Genomic DNA, 12,327 nt, shown 5'->3' with positions numbered 1-12,327 from the left:
TAAAATCGATGACCACATTCAATGACCTACCTGTGTTCTCCTTTCCTGCAGGACTGACCTGCTTCTGGTATTGACTCCTTCCCTTCCGGTAGTCTGGCTGCCATTCCCCGCTGGTTGAGTGGCTGACGTCCGGGAGCGGTGGGTCCTGCTGGGGAATGGTCCCGGCAGGACCCGCCGCTCCCTGATGGAGGCGGTATCCCAGCGGGCGTGAGCGCTGGGAGACGGCAGCCATTAGGGAGCGAAGGGTCCTGCTGGGGAATGGTCCCCGCAGAACCCGCCTCTCCCTGTTGGCGGCCGTCTCCCAGCGAAGAATGGCAGCCAGACTACCAGAAGGGAACGAGTCAATACCAGAAGTGGTTCAGAAACTACCACCAGGGACTGAGAGCTTGGAGCCATGGGAGGTACCCACAGAGCCATCGGTCCAGGAGGGACCTGCCTCTGCTCCAGAGCCCGCCGTCCAGGAGGGACCTGCCTCTGCTCCAGAGCCCGCCGTCCAGGAGGGACCTGCCTCTGCTCCAGAGCCCGCCGTCCAGGAGGGACCTTCCTCTGCTCCAGAGCCCGCCGTCCAGGAGGGACCTGCCTCTGCTCCAGAGCCCGCCGTCCAGGAGGGACCTGCCGCAAAACTCATGTCCCCTCCTCCTGTCCGATGACTGCAGTCCGTTAGAACTTTTTTGTCCAGCGTCGACGACGACGGTAGACGGTAGAGGAGGCGGACGAGCAACTTGAAGTTCTACTTTAAGGAAGTAGAACTTCCTTGAACTTTGTACGAGTGGCTTTTGTAACCATTTGTTTTTTTTTGTCATGTGAATTTCCCCTGCACTTAATTTTTTTTTTATTCCACTTATTAGGTTTGAAGTCTTTTTTTTTTTTTTTTTTTTTTACGTTTTTGCACCTTATTTTCTTTAATATTTTGCACTTTATTATAGTCCATCGAGTCTTTGTGTTTCATTTTTTCATACAAGTACTTGCATTTCCTTTTTTGCACTTGTATTATTTTGAGTCTTGTGTTTTTGTTAATACATGTACTTACCATGTCCTTTTTTTTGCACTTTATTTATAAATAAAAAAATGTGTCAAAATCAAAACTCTATCATTTAAAATGGCAACAATCCGGGAGCATTGTGTCGTGTTGGGTAAGTGCCTTCCTTCCTTTCCAAGACTTTTTTTTTTGTACATGAAGGGTTCTCTGCTCTGAGCATGCCGACCTCGAACCGGGGACTCCCTGCCGGCAGTGGCGGAGCTAGACTTTTAACGTTGGGGGGGCCAGGACTACCTCTGGGGGGGCAAAATTTTAAATGTGTGTGTGCACATATATATAATTTAAAAAAATAACAACTGAATATTTGGTTAGTTTTTAAGCCCCTCTGTCATTTGACATGTTATAATTAACACCTTTGACTGGCGCACATGGAGACATGATACGCAGAGTTGATCGCAGAGGAAACTAAAATCAATCAAATTAAAGATCCTTTCTGAATATCATCTCATGGACACTGAACTAAATGCGTCTTTCTGACCGGGAGCTGACAGCGTGTTGAAGAGTTATGGACACCTTGGTTAGGAAGCTCTGATTGGACAGGTAATTTGACGGGTAACAATATTTCGGGTCGCACCAGAATTATTTGCCTGATGGTGGTTCGGGCTTCTGATGAGTTTACATTTAATGAGTTTGGAGCACACAGAGAAAACCTAAAGAGAATGTGATCTACTTATTGTAGTTTATGTAGAGGAATAACAGCTGACTGTTGAGAGAGGAAAGAAATTAAAGTGCAGATCCGTTAGGCAGAAACAAGCGCAGAGCGCTGGGCAATAAATGCGCATAAATGCTCCAATTAATCACACATGAGATGACAAACGCCAAATATACAATATATAGTTACACTGCTTACGTTAATGGTGTTTTAAAAACAAAAGCAGTAAAAACTTAACCTAGTTAATATGTCAGATTCCCTCCTGACCTCATCTTGATGAGAACAGAGAGCAGTTCGCTGGTTTCTGTCCAGACTGTGATCAGCTGACCACTTGGTGCGCAGACAGTTTCAACTTTACGCACAGAGAACATCGTGGAGCTCATTATTAATCAGACTAAGAACAACATCAGTCAGAGGATCATCTCTGATCTGGACGATTTAACGGACCAGAGACTTTGGAGCTCCTAGCGCAGCTGATCCGCTTCTGCTGGTTTTTCTCCCGCAGAGGGAAGTGATGCGGGATCAGGAAACGATCAGAGTTCTGCCGTCTTCTAATCACGTCATTTTGTGAAATGTTACCTGATTTCAAAAACGTTCTAGCAGAGAAATAATAAATGTTTCGTTTGATGACTACAAATTGGAAATAAAATTATTTTTTTTTTGACAGACAACAAAAAAACTCCAGCGCCACCTCTGATCCAAACTAGGAACATTGTCGGCCCCTCTTCGGTTTTTTCTCTTTTTGCGGAGGATCAATAAATAACTTATTGGTGTTTTACAACCACCAGGTATGAAGTGCTTTAGCCTTTGAGTTGCACCACAGCGCAGCATAACTGAAACACCCAGGAGAAGAATATCAGCTTGTTGTTATGAGTATAAAGGAGGCTGGTATCGCGCCTGATAAAAATCTATTTATTTATGTCATCACATGGACTTATATAAAGTTTTATACATTTTCTTTTCATATATTTATTATTGTTTTTCTTCTTTAGATATTAGATTGACTTAGAATGATTCCAAATAATGTACTGGAATAACCTGGTGCCGTTACATTTCAATCATCAGGGGGCCACTGGGGGCCAATCAGATGACAGGGGGAGCCATGGCCCCCTGCCCCCCCCCCCCCCCCCCTCTGGCTACGCCACTGCTCACAACGTCATGTGAGAATCACAAGCAAAACTTTGAGTCAAACAAAAACTTAGAATATCAAGAAAAGATTTATGACATGCACAAATAAGTTTGTTTAACAAAAACAATCACTGAGACATGAGACTGCTGTTCATGAGACAAATGTGTGATTTAAATGTTTAAAAAGGTTTTTTAAGCAAAACTCAGTAGGCTTTTCTCATGGTGACATGCATTAACAATTCAATTTTTGCTTTGTTTTTTTCTTTTTTCTGCAGTTCCACCTTAAAGTTTGATGCAGCTCTGCTTTCCTGATTGGACCGTCTTCATCTCCACTGCAGCAAACAGGAAGCTCTTTTTAGAGATTACAGTCCACTAATCTGTAATCTATAAAAAGATTACAAGGGCACAAAGGTGGCTTTGTGCCCTTGTTTATATTTTTAATAGTGTAATTATGTAAAGACAAAATATGTAAACCAGAGCTAGACCACCAGCTCTGATTTACAAAATAGACCTGCAGAACGAAATTACTAATAAAATATCTTACATATGCATAGTGTTATGCTCTATGAAGAGATTTCCTTTAGCTCTGAATGTATGTCTCACAATTTGTAATTTATCATTGTTTATTAAACTCTGAAAGCTGAGAGGCTGTTAATATTCTGTCCTAGAAGGCGGTTAGATGGGCCCTTTTTTGTTGTTGAGCACCTGCCCCTGTACTGGTCTCTGTACGGCCCTGGCCATATCTCTCTCGTAGCTAATACTAGGGACATTCTGTCATGTGTGCGTGGTTGTAGGTGAGGAAGACGCCGGTAAACCCAGGTAGTAATGAGGAAATTATGTATTTAATAAAGAATCAGGAACAAACTCAGAAAGACATGCGGCACTGCAAACGGACAGAAGAACGATGAACTAATGACGAGGACCCAACGAAGGACAGAGACAACAGGTGGGGTTAAATACACAGGGAAGCTAATCAGAAAGACATGGACACGCTGGAGGGACTATGTCTCTCGGCTGGCATGGGAACGCCTTGGGATTCCCCCGGAGGAGCTGGAAGAAGTGGCTGAGGAGAGGGAAGTCTGGGCCTCCCTTCTGAAGCTGAAAACCTATCTATCGTTTTTGTAGGGAAACTGGAGCACCCAGAGAAAACCTATCTATCTATCTATCTATCTATCTATCTATCTATCTATCTATCTATCTATCTATCTATCTATCTATCTATCTATCTATCTATCTATCTATCTATCTATCTATCTATCTATCTATCTATCTATCTATCTATCTATCTATCTATCTATCTATCTATCTATCTATCTATCTATCCATCTATCCATCCATCCATTTTCTTCAGGTCATGGGGGCAGCAGCCTAAGTAGGGAGGCACAAACTTCCCTCTCCTAAGCCACTTTGGTCAGCTCCTCCGGGGGATTCCCATCACATTCCATGGGCAGCTGAGAAACAGCTATTCTGTTATTCTGGGACTGGAAATGGACGGGAATTTTACTCTTTTATTTTGCTGTTGGTGATCCTCAGCATAGTGCACAGAGGTGGATTTGAGTAAAGGTAATGTGACAGGCTTCCTAACTTTCTGACTACTCAGTATATGTCTGTTTCTTGTGTCGTCATGTTGGTCAGCAGTACCCACCGATCTTCTTGAAGATCTTCTTGCAGATCTTCTTGCAGACTCTGCCAGGGAGGTACTTCTCCCTGGCAGAGTCTGGTGGCTTGGCTTACTGTTTTCAGCTCCACACACTCTGTCTAATTCCATCAAGGTCTGCATGTTTTTCCTTTCAATCTCACACAGTTCCTTTTTCTCCTGCCGTTTGAGTTGAATCTGGGAATCCCAAGAATTAGTCAGACTCTTTATAGCTGCAGCTTTTTTCTCTTTCTCCAGTTTTTCACGCTTTTGCTCTGTAGATTCCCGCTCTTTCCTTTCTTTCAGTAACTTATCCTCCATAAAAGCCCGTTTTTTAGCTTCTTCCTTCTTTGTAAGTGACAGTTGGTCGTACACAATTTTTTTACGTATTTCACGACTTCTGTCCTTATCAGGAATGTCGCAGTCACTCTCATAGTCTAGAAAGCCAGATTCATACTGAACATCTCTTTCTTGCTTAGTTACACTGTGCTGTATTTCCCACTGCATTATTACTAAATTTTCCGTATGTTTTTTAGTCTCGTCCTGTGTCTTCAGTTTCTGCTGGGGATCCTTCTTCTGTCTCCTGGCTACAATTTCCTCAGCTGGATATCCAGGAAGCACCCCTTCCCTTTCAGCCCTGTCCATTTCCCTCTTCTGTTCCTGTTTATTTTCATAACTAGCGAAGACTTTATCAGCCAGAGTCTTTGGCTTTGGAGTTTCCTTCTTCTGCTGATGTGCTTCATGTAGCATTTTGGCAACCTTCTCTTTAGCCATGCTGTTGCATAGCTTCTTTTGCAAAACAGAGTCGTAGGCAGCTTCTTTCCTCAATATATCCTGTAAATTGTCATCCACAGTCTTCTTTTGGTCTTCCATGTTTGGCTCAGTCTCATTCTGCCTCCAAAAAAAATTTCAGTCTTTCTCTTTCTTCTGTCTCCTGATCTCAATTTCATCAATTTGATGCAGTCTATCTGACTCCATTGTGGCAGCCATTTGTTGCCTTTCATGTTCCGCTATTTTCTTCTTATTCTGTTTATTGGCTTGAATTTTGGCATCCCATGTGTCAGACACTGACTTTTTCAATATGGCTTTCTTGTCCCTCTCCTGTTCCTCTTGTAACTTTTGGCCTAACTGCTGCTTAACCCTCTCTTGAAATTGCTTTTCCTCCAAAAGAGCAAAGTTTGCAGCTTCCTTCTTCTTGATATTATCCAGATTTTCATAAACAATCTGCTTACATTCCTCTAAGGAATTCAACTTTTGGTCCCTCATGTTTTGCTCAGTCTTGTCCTGTGTTCTGAGTTTCTGCTGCTTCTTCTGTTTCTTCTTCTCAACGTCCTCCGTTCGATGCGACTGCTCTGATTCCATCAAGGAATCAGACCCTTTATTTATGATCTTGTCCATTTCAATCTGCTTTTGCCGTTTGTATTCAACTTGATCATCCCATGCATCAGTCAAATACTTTTGCATTTTGACTTTCTTTTCTTTCTCCTGTTTGTCAAGTAACTTTTGGGCAAACTCCTGCTTAGCTTTTTCTTGATTAAGCTTTTTCTCCTCAACAGCTTCTTTGACATATTCTTTTCTCCTTATATTCTCTATATTTTCATAGGCCATCTTCTTACATTTCTCTTGAAATTTAACCTGCTCGTGAACATTTTTCTCCCTCTCGTTATGTACATATTCTGACCGTTTGCCTTCACTAACTCTGGGTGTTTGCCTTGGCTTTACCAATCGTTCCTCTGCCTTCTCTCTAACCTGTTTGTTGAGTTTTTGTTCATTTCTACGTGACAAAGACTTTTTAAACTGTATGCCATGTTTGTCCATTCCAGAATCCTCATTGGAAAGGACAATGAGTTTTGGACAAGCTCTCAACTTGTCAGCTCTAAACTTGTCCACATCCGTGGACAAGTTGAGAAGTTTTTGCCCATCTCTGTCAATTTGCAGCAACGTTTTTGATGGAGTTTTCTCCCGCTTGTCTCTCCAGTTTTGCACATCCCGTGCGTAGGCATTCGTTGGTCTTGGCTTTGTTAAGGAAGTATTTTTATATTACTGGTAAATTTAGCAAAACTCTGGCTCTGATACTTCCTTTTGATCCCGGGTTCTCTCGCGTGGCCACGTGCGGGGACAAAAACACAACAATGCGTGTTGACGTCACAGAATTACAGAATTTAATCCAATCAGAAGAAAGTATAAAATAGTACAGGAAACTGAAGAAACACAGACACAAACATTGTTACCTGAGACAAGAAGACATAGAAATATCAAGGACGTCCTTTTAGAAAGAGCTGGTGCAGAAGTAAAATAAATCAGCTTTTTTTCTGAATTGTTTCCCTTGTGCACAAACTTTTATACCTGTAGGTGTGTTTTCCTCTTTAATGTATTCAAATAAGGCGTATCTCTACTTGACCAATTGGAAGGCATCTCTGGCTTTTAAATTTAGAAAAAGTCCCGCAGTTTGTTCGCAAGATCAAACACCTTTTGTTAAATAAGGTAGAAGCAGACTCTCCGAATTCATGGTGGTTTATGGCTTTCACAGATCAGTGTGAAAAGCTAGAACTTCCTACTGATTGTTTCCCAGACAGACAAAGAGCAGATCAGAGATCTTGACAAACCATCTGCTTTAACTACAGTAAAATAAAGATCAATAGGTCAGACTATGTTATAAATTTTAAAACTATAATTATGGTATTTCAATCAAGTCATGATAAATTCTAAAACTAACTTATTTTAAATGTATTTTCTTAACGCTGTCCGGCTCTACAGCCGTCTGGGCCAAGAGAAACAGATGCAGGAACCTCACAGGTAGCTGTGAAATTCTGGTTTCTCTTCTGCTCTGCCAGGAACAAACATTTAATACTTTATTTTAATTCAATGAAAAGTTCTCCAAAAACCCAATTTGTTCTTCTGCACTCAGCATCTCCAAAGTTTAGTCCTGATATCAAACCAAAAGAAATAGACAATATTAACAGACAATAATGAAGTACAATTCCTGTTTCTAATTAGGAATTAGAAACAAATAGGAATTAAGACATTCATTCACCATAAACCTAAGTATTTTCTAATACTAAACGAAACATTTTCATGTGATTCTAATATAGTCAGAAATAATACAATTTCAAATACATTCATCATTGACTAAATTCATTCTAAAACAAGATAATAGAATTTTCAGTCAAAACATTAATAACTAAGAAAAATGTCTTACAAATTAACTGTTAGTGATTTAAAACATTTTATGTTCAGTTTTTTTGCCCCATGTCAGATGTTAGTTTGGAAGAATTCTCATCCTGGTTACGTGAACCGACCAAAGTTCCCTTTCTCAGAGTAATTCAAGTGATACTGTCCTCCACCTTCCTGCATATGTTGATTTATGACCTCCTGTCTTTAATGATAAGACCCCAGGGGTCTGAGCCGAAATTCTCTTGCAGATCCTCTATTCTCCTTTGTACTTTAAATACTTAACCCAGCAATAGTTCTTCTGGTTTTAAATCACTAACACAAACCTGTTCAAACTTAAGAAATGTGTTCTAAAAGGTTTAAACTGTGTTAAACACTAAAAATAGTCATTTTTCCTCAACAAAACCAAACTCCTGTTTTTCCGTGGGTATTGTGACTTAAAATGACTGTCGAGTTTGTCGTGTTAAATGAAATATTTCATTTTCATCTATGTTCATGAGGTGCTTATTATTTTATGGAGTTATATTCCTGAAAAAATCTTAAGTGTTGTTTTAAAATGGAGCTGACTGCTCTTAGTTACTAGGGAAACTCCCGGGCTTTAGAGTTTCAGAGCTGCTGCGGAGCAGAGACGTCTGCACACAAATATAGAGCTCTATATGAAGTTTTGTTTTGCCAGCTTATTTTAATTTAATTTAATTTTTTACCAAAGACCCTGAAAGGATTCCTTATGACCGAAATGTTTTGTTTTTCTTTTCTCTTTGTGGGTTTTCCAGGAAAACTATGACAAAGTGTTGAAACAAAGTTGGATGTGTTTCAGTCCAGTAATTTGTAATAAATAAACTGGTTGATAGTAAACTGCTGTCTGAACCCGAGTAAATTCTGTTCTTTGGTTACACTTCCATTATTATTTTTGAGATACTTGCATTTACTTTATTTATATGCATATTAAAATTACCTTTTCTAAATACATTTCACTCAAATATCTAAACTTACTCCAATCTGCCTTATTAAAGTTTAATCTCTCCCCACTTTTTATACTAATTTCCAATTATTCTTACCCTTATAATTATAGGATAATGATCACTTCCTACTGTATTTCTTTATCAGTCTTGTGAAGTCTCCGAGAGAAGGTGAAGTCCTTCCCACTTCCTGCGTCACACGCACCTGTGTCCAATTAAATTAGCTGTTAATTGAAAAGAGTGAGAGAGGAGCAGGAGTTCCTCAGACACAGACAGCAGAACAGAGTCGCGGCACCACCAATATACTCACAAAAGAGTAAGTTTTTATTTAATGTAAATGTGATGTTGAAATAGAAGCGGGTTAATGTGCAACTTTACCATTCAATGGTGAGTTAATGTAATTTGAAAGCAGAAAACTTTCGAATTTGTAACTGTGGAAACACCTGTTTGCTCCACGATAGCTTGCTACCAAGTGGGCTGGTTAGCACATCCAGGTAGCCCGCCAGCTGCTCGGTTGGTAGCAAGCTACCCTGGATGTGACACATAACTGTATGCTTAACAAATACTTACCGTATGTTTGTTTAACAATTAAAAATGTTTCAGACTTCTGTGAAATATTTGAAGTATATCTGCACAGGGATATAGAACCTGATCCAGCTGCTGTAAAAGAATGGCTACATTAAACAATTCTGTCAATTAAAATTGATTTCATTTGTCATTGATTGATCAATTCTTTTTCAAATGTCTTTAGATGCCCCATCTGTTTCAACTGCACCTCGAACTGGCTCTTACCTGAAGACAGACCATTGTGTGGAGAACTTGGAGAGGCGGATCCTCGTCAACTACGGGTCAGGGCGACTTAACACCCTGTCCCGTAGAGGGGTGCGGCTATGCCGCATTCCGGCTGACATCCACCTTCCGAGTTGGCCAGGTCGCTCCTCAGTGACATTATTCAAGGCGTTAAGAGGCACGTCACTGAGGAGCGCCTGGCTGTCCTCCGTGCCGCAGCCCTACAGTGCCCATGATGACCACTGGACATCGACGACTTCAGGTACATTACACTGAATGAAAGGTTCTGAGTCAAACTCTAGAAACTGACTGCATGTTTGTTTGGATTGACAGGAACGTAAAAAAGATTTGACATGATCTAGTAATTATATTTAAATCCTATCTGTGCTAAATATTTAATATTTACATAATTAACGTTATGTTTTTGACTGTTTGGATTTTAATGCAAAGTGGTAATTGTTTTGTAGATTTTCTTTGATACTATACAATATTTATGTCTTCAAACTACTTTTCATTCAAACTTAATTCATGTCGACATGTGTCAAGTTTATTTAAACTAGAAATGAAAATAACAAGTTAATATTGTAGTAGTTGGATTATCTGTGTGCTTAGATTTTCTAACTCCTCTTGTTTTTTGTGTCTTCTGTAAGATTTTAGTCTCCTTTCTTCTGCCAGCTAACCAGCAGCAGACTCTTTCTTTTCTCTTTTGTGAGTTCTCTATTTTGACCGGTTTTTTGTCCTCTGTCTTCAGCCGAGTATGTCCCAGCTGGCAGTCATGTCATCGAGGAGCGTTCTCACCAGCAGCAGCTGAGAATTCCCTGGACATGGCTCCTCTTCAGGTTTGTGATAAAGACTCTTCCTACATCTCAGTTTGATTCTGTCAGAAGCTGTAGAGAAAATACACTGCTCAAAAAATAAAGGGAACACTTAAACAACACAATGTAAATCAACTTCTGTGAAATCAAACTGTCCACTTAGGAAGCAACACTGATTGACCCACGAGGGTCTCTGTAATCGGTGTGCTTCCTAAGTGGACAGTTGATTTCACAGAAGTATGATTTACTTGGAGTTGTATTGTGGTGGTCCCTTTATTTTTTTTGAGCAGTATACTTTTTCAGTTTTCATAAGTTTGTGTGCAGTTTGTTCATGAACCAGAATATGTTGAGAAAAGTCGAGCTCATACCACTTCCCCATGCTGGAGATTTTTAGTTTAATAGTAATAATAAATAAAATTACACAGGGGACATCAAGACCCAACAGTAGAGTCAGACGGTAATAAAATTAATCTGGTTGTGTGTTATTGTCCTGCAAACTTTGCTTTAATTCTACTTTTTTCTATTTAATCATTTAATCACATTTAAATCACTTGAACATCCACCTCCCCTCAAAGCCCACTCCCAGGTGAACTTGTGGATGCAAGTTGGCCCACTATGCAGCTGAAGGACTTGAACCACAACTTCAAGCGGTGGATCAGGCTCTTGGAGCAGGTATTAAAAATCGATGACCACATTCAATGACCTACCTGTGTTCTCCTTTCCTGCAGGACTGACCTGCTTCTGGTATTGACTCCTTCCTTCCGGTAGTCTGGCTGCCATTCCCCGCTGGTTGAGTGGCTGACGTCCGGGAGCGGTGGGTCCTGCCTGGGGAATGGTCCCGGCAGGACCCGCCGCTCCTGATGGAGGCGGTATCCCAGCGGGTGTGAGCGCTGGGAGACGGCAGCCATTAGGGAGCGTGGGTCCTGCTGGGGAATGGTCCCGCAGAACCCGCCTCTCCCTGTTGGTGGCCGTCATCCCAGCGAAGAATGGCAGCCAGACTACCAGAAGGGAACGAGTCAATACCAGAAGTGGTTCAGAAACTACCACCAGGGTGACGGAGAGCTCGCAGCCATGGAGGTACCCACAGAGCATAGGTCCAGGAGGGACCTGCCTCTGCTCCAGAGCCCGCCGTCCAGGAGGGACCTGCCTCTGCTCCAGAGCCCGCCGTCCAGGAGGGACTTCCTCTGCTCCAGAGCCCGCCGTCCAGGAGGGACCTGCCTCTGCTCCAGAGCCCGCCGTCCAGGAGGGACCTGCCGCAAAACTCATGTCCCCTCCTCCTGTCCGATGACTGCAGTCCGTTAGAACTTTTTTGTCCAGCGTCGATGACGACGGTAGACAGTAGAGGAGGCGGACGAGCAACTTGAAGTTCTACTTTAAGGAAGTAGAACTTCCTTGAACTTTGTACGAGTGGCTTTTGTAACCATTTGTTTTTTGTTTTTTTTGTCATGTGAATTTCCCCTGCACTTAATTTTTTTTCTATTCCACTTATTAGGTTTGAAGTCTTTTTTTTTTTACGTTTTTGCACCTTATTTTCTTTAATATTTTGCACTTTATTATAGTCCATCGAGTCTTTGTGTGCGTTTTATTTTTTCATACAAGTACTTGCATTTCCTTTTTTGCACTTGTATTATTTTGAGTCTTGTGTTTTTGTTAATACATGTACTTACCATGTCCTTTTTTTTGCACTTTATTTATAAATAAAAAATGTGTCAAAATCAAAACTCTATCATTTAAAATGGCAACAATCCGGGAGCATTGTGTCGTGTTGGGTAAGTGCCTTCCTTCCTTTCCAAGACTTTTTTTTTTGTACATGAAGGGTTCTCTGCTCTGAGCATGTGTACCTCAAACCGGGGACTCCCTGCCGGCAGTGGCGGAGCTAGACTTTTAAAGTTGGGGGGGGCCAGGACTACCTCTGGGGGGGCAAAATTTTAAATGTGTGTGTGCACATATATATAATTTAAAAAAATAACAACTGAATATTTGGTTAGTTTTTAAGCCCCTCTGTCATTTGACATGTTATAATTAACACCTTTGACTGGCGCACATGGAGACATGATACGCAGAGTTGATCGCAGAGGAAACTAAAATCAATCAAATTAAAGATCCTTTCTGAATATCATCTCATGGACACTGAACTA

The sequence above is a fragment of the Poecilia reticulata genome, chromosome 11 (assembly GCF_904066995.2).
Source record: "Poecilia reticulata chromosome 11, P_reticulata-male-v2, whole genome shotgun sequence".
NCBI lineage: Eukaryota > Metazoa > Chordata > Actinopteri > Cyprinodontiformes > Poeciliidae > Poecilia > Poecilia reticulata.
The sequence above is the reverse complement of the archived record's forward strand: the minus strand, read 5'-3'. Positions refer to the sequence as shown.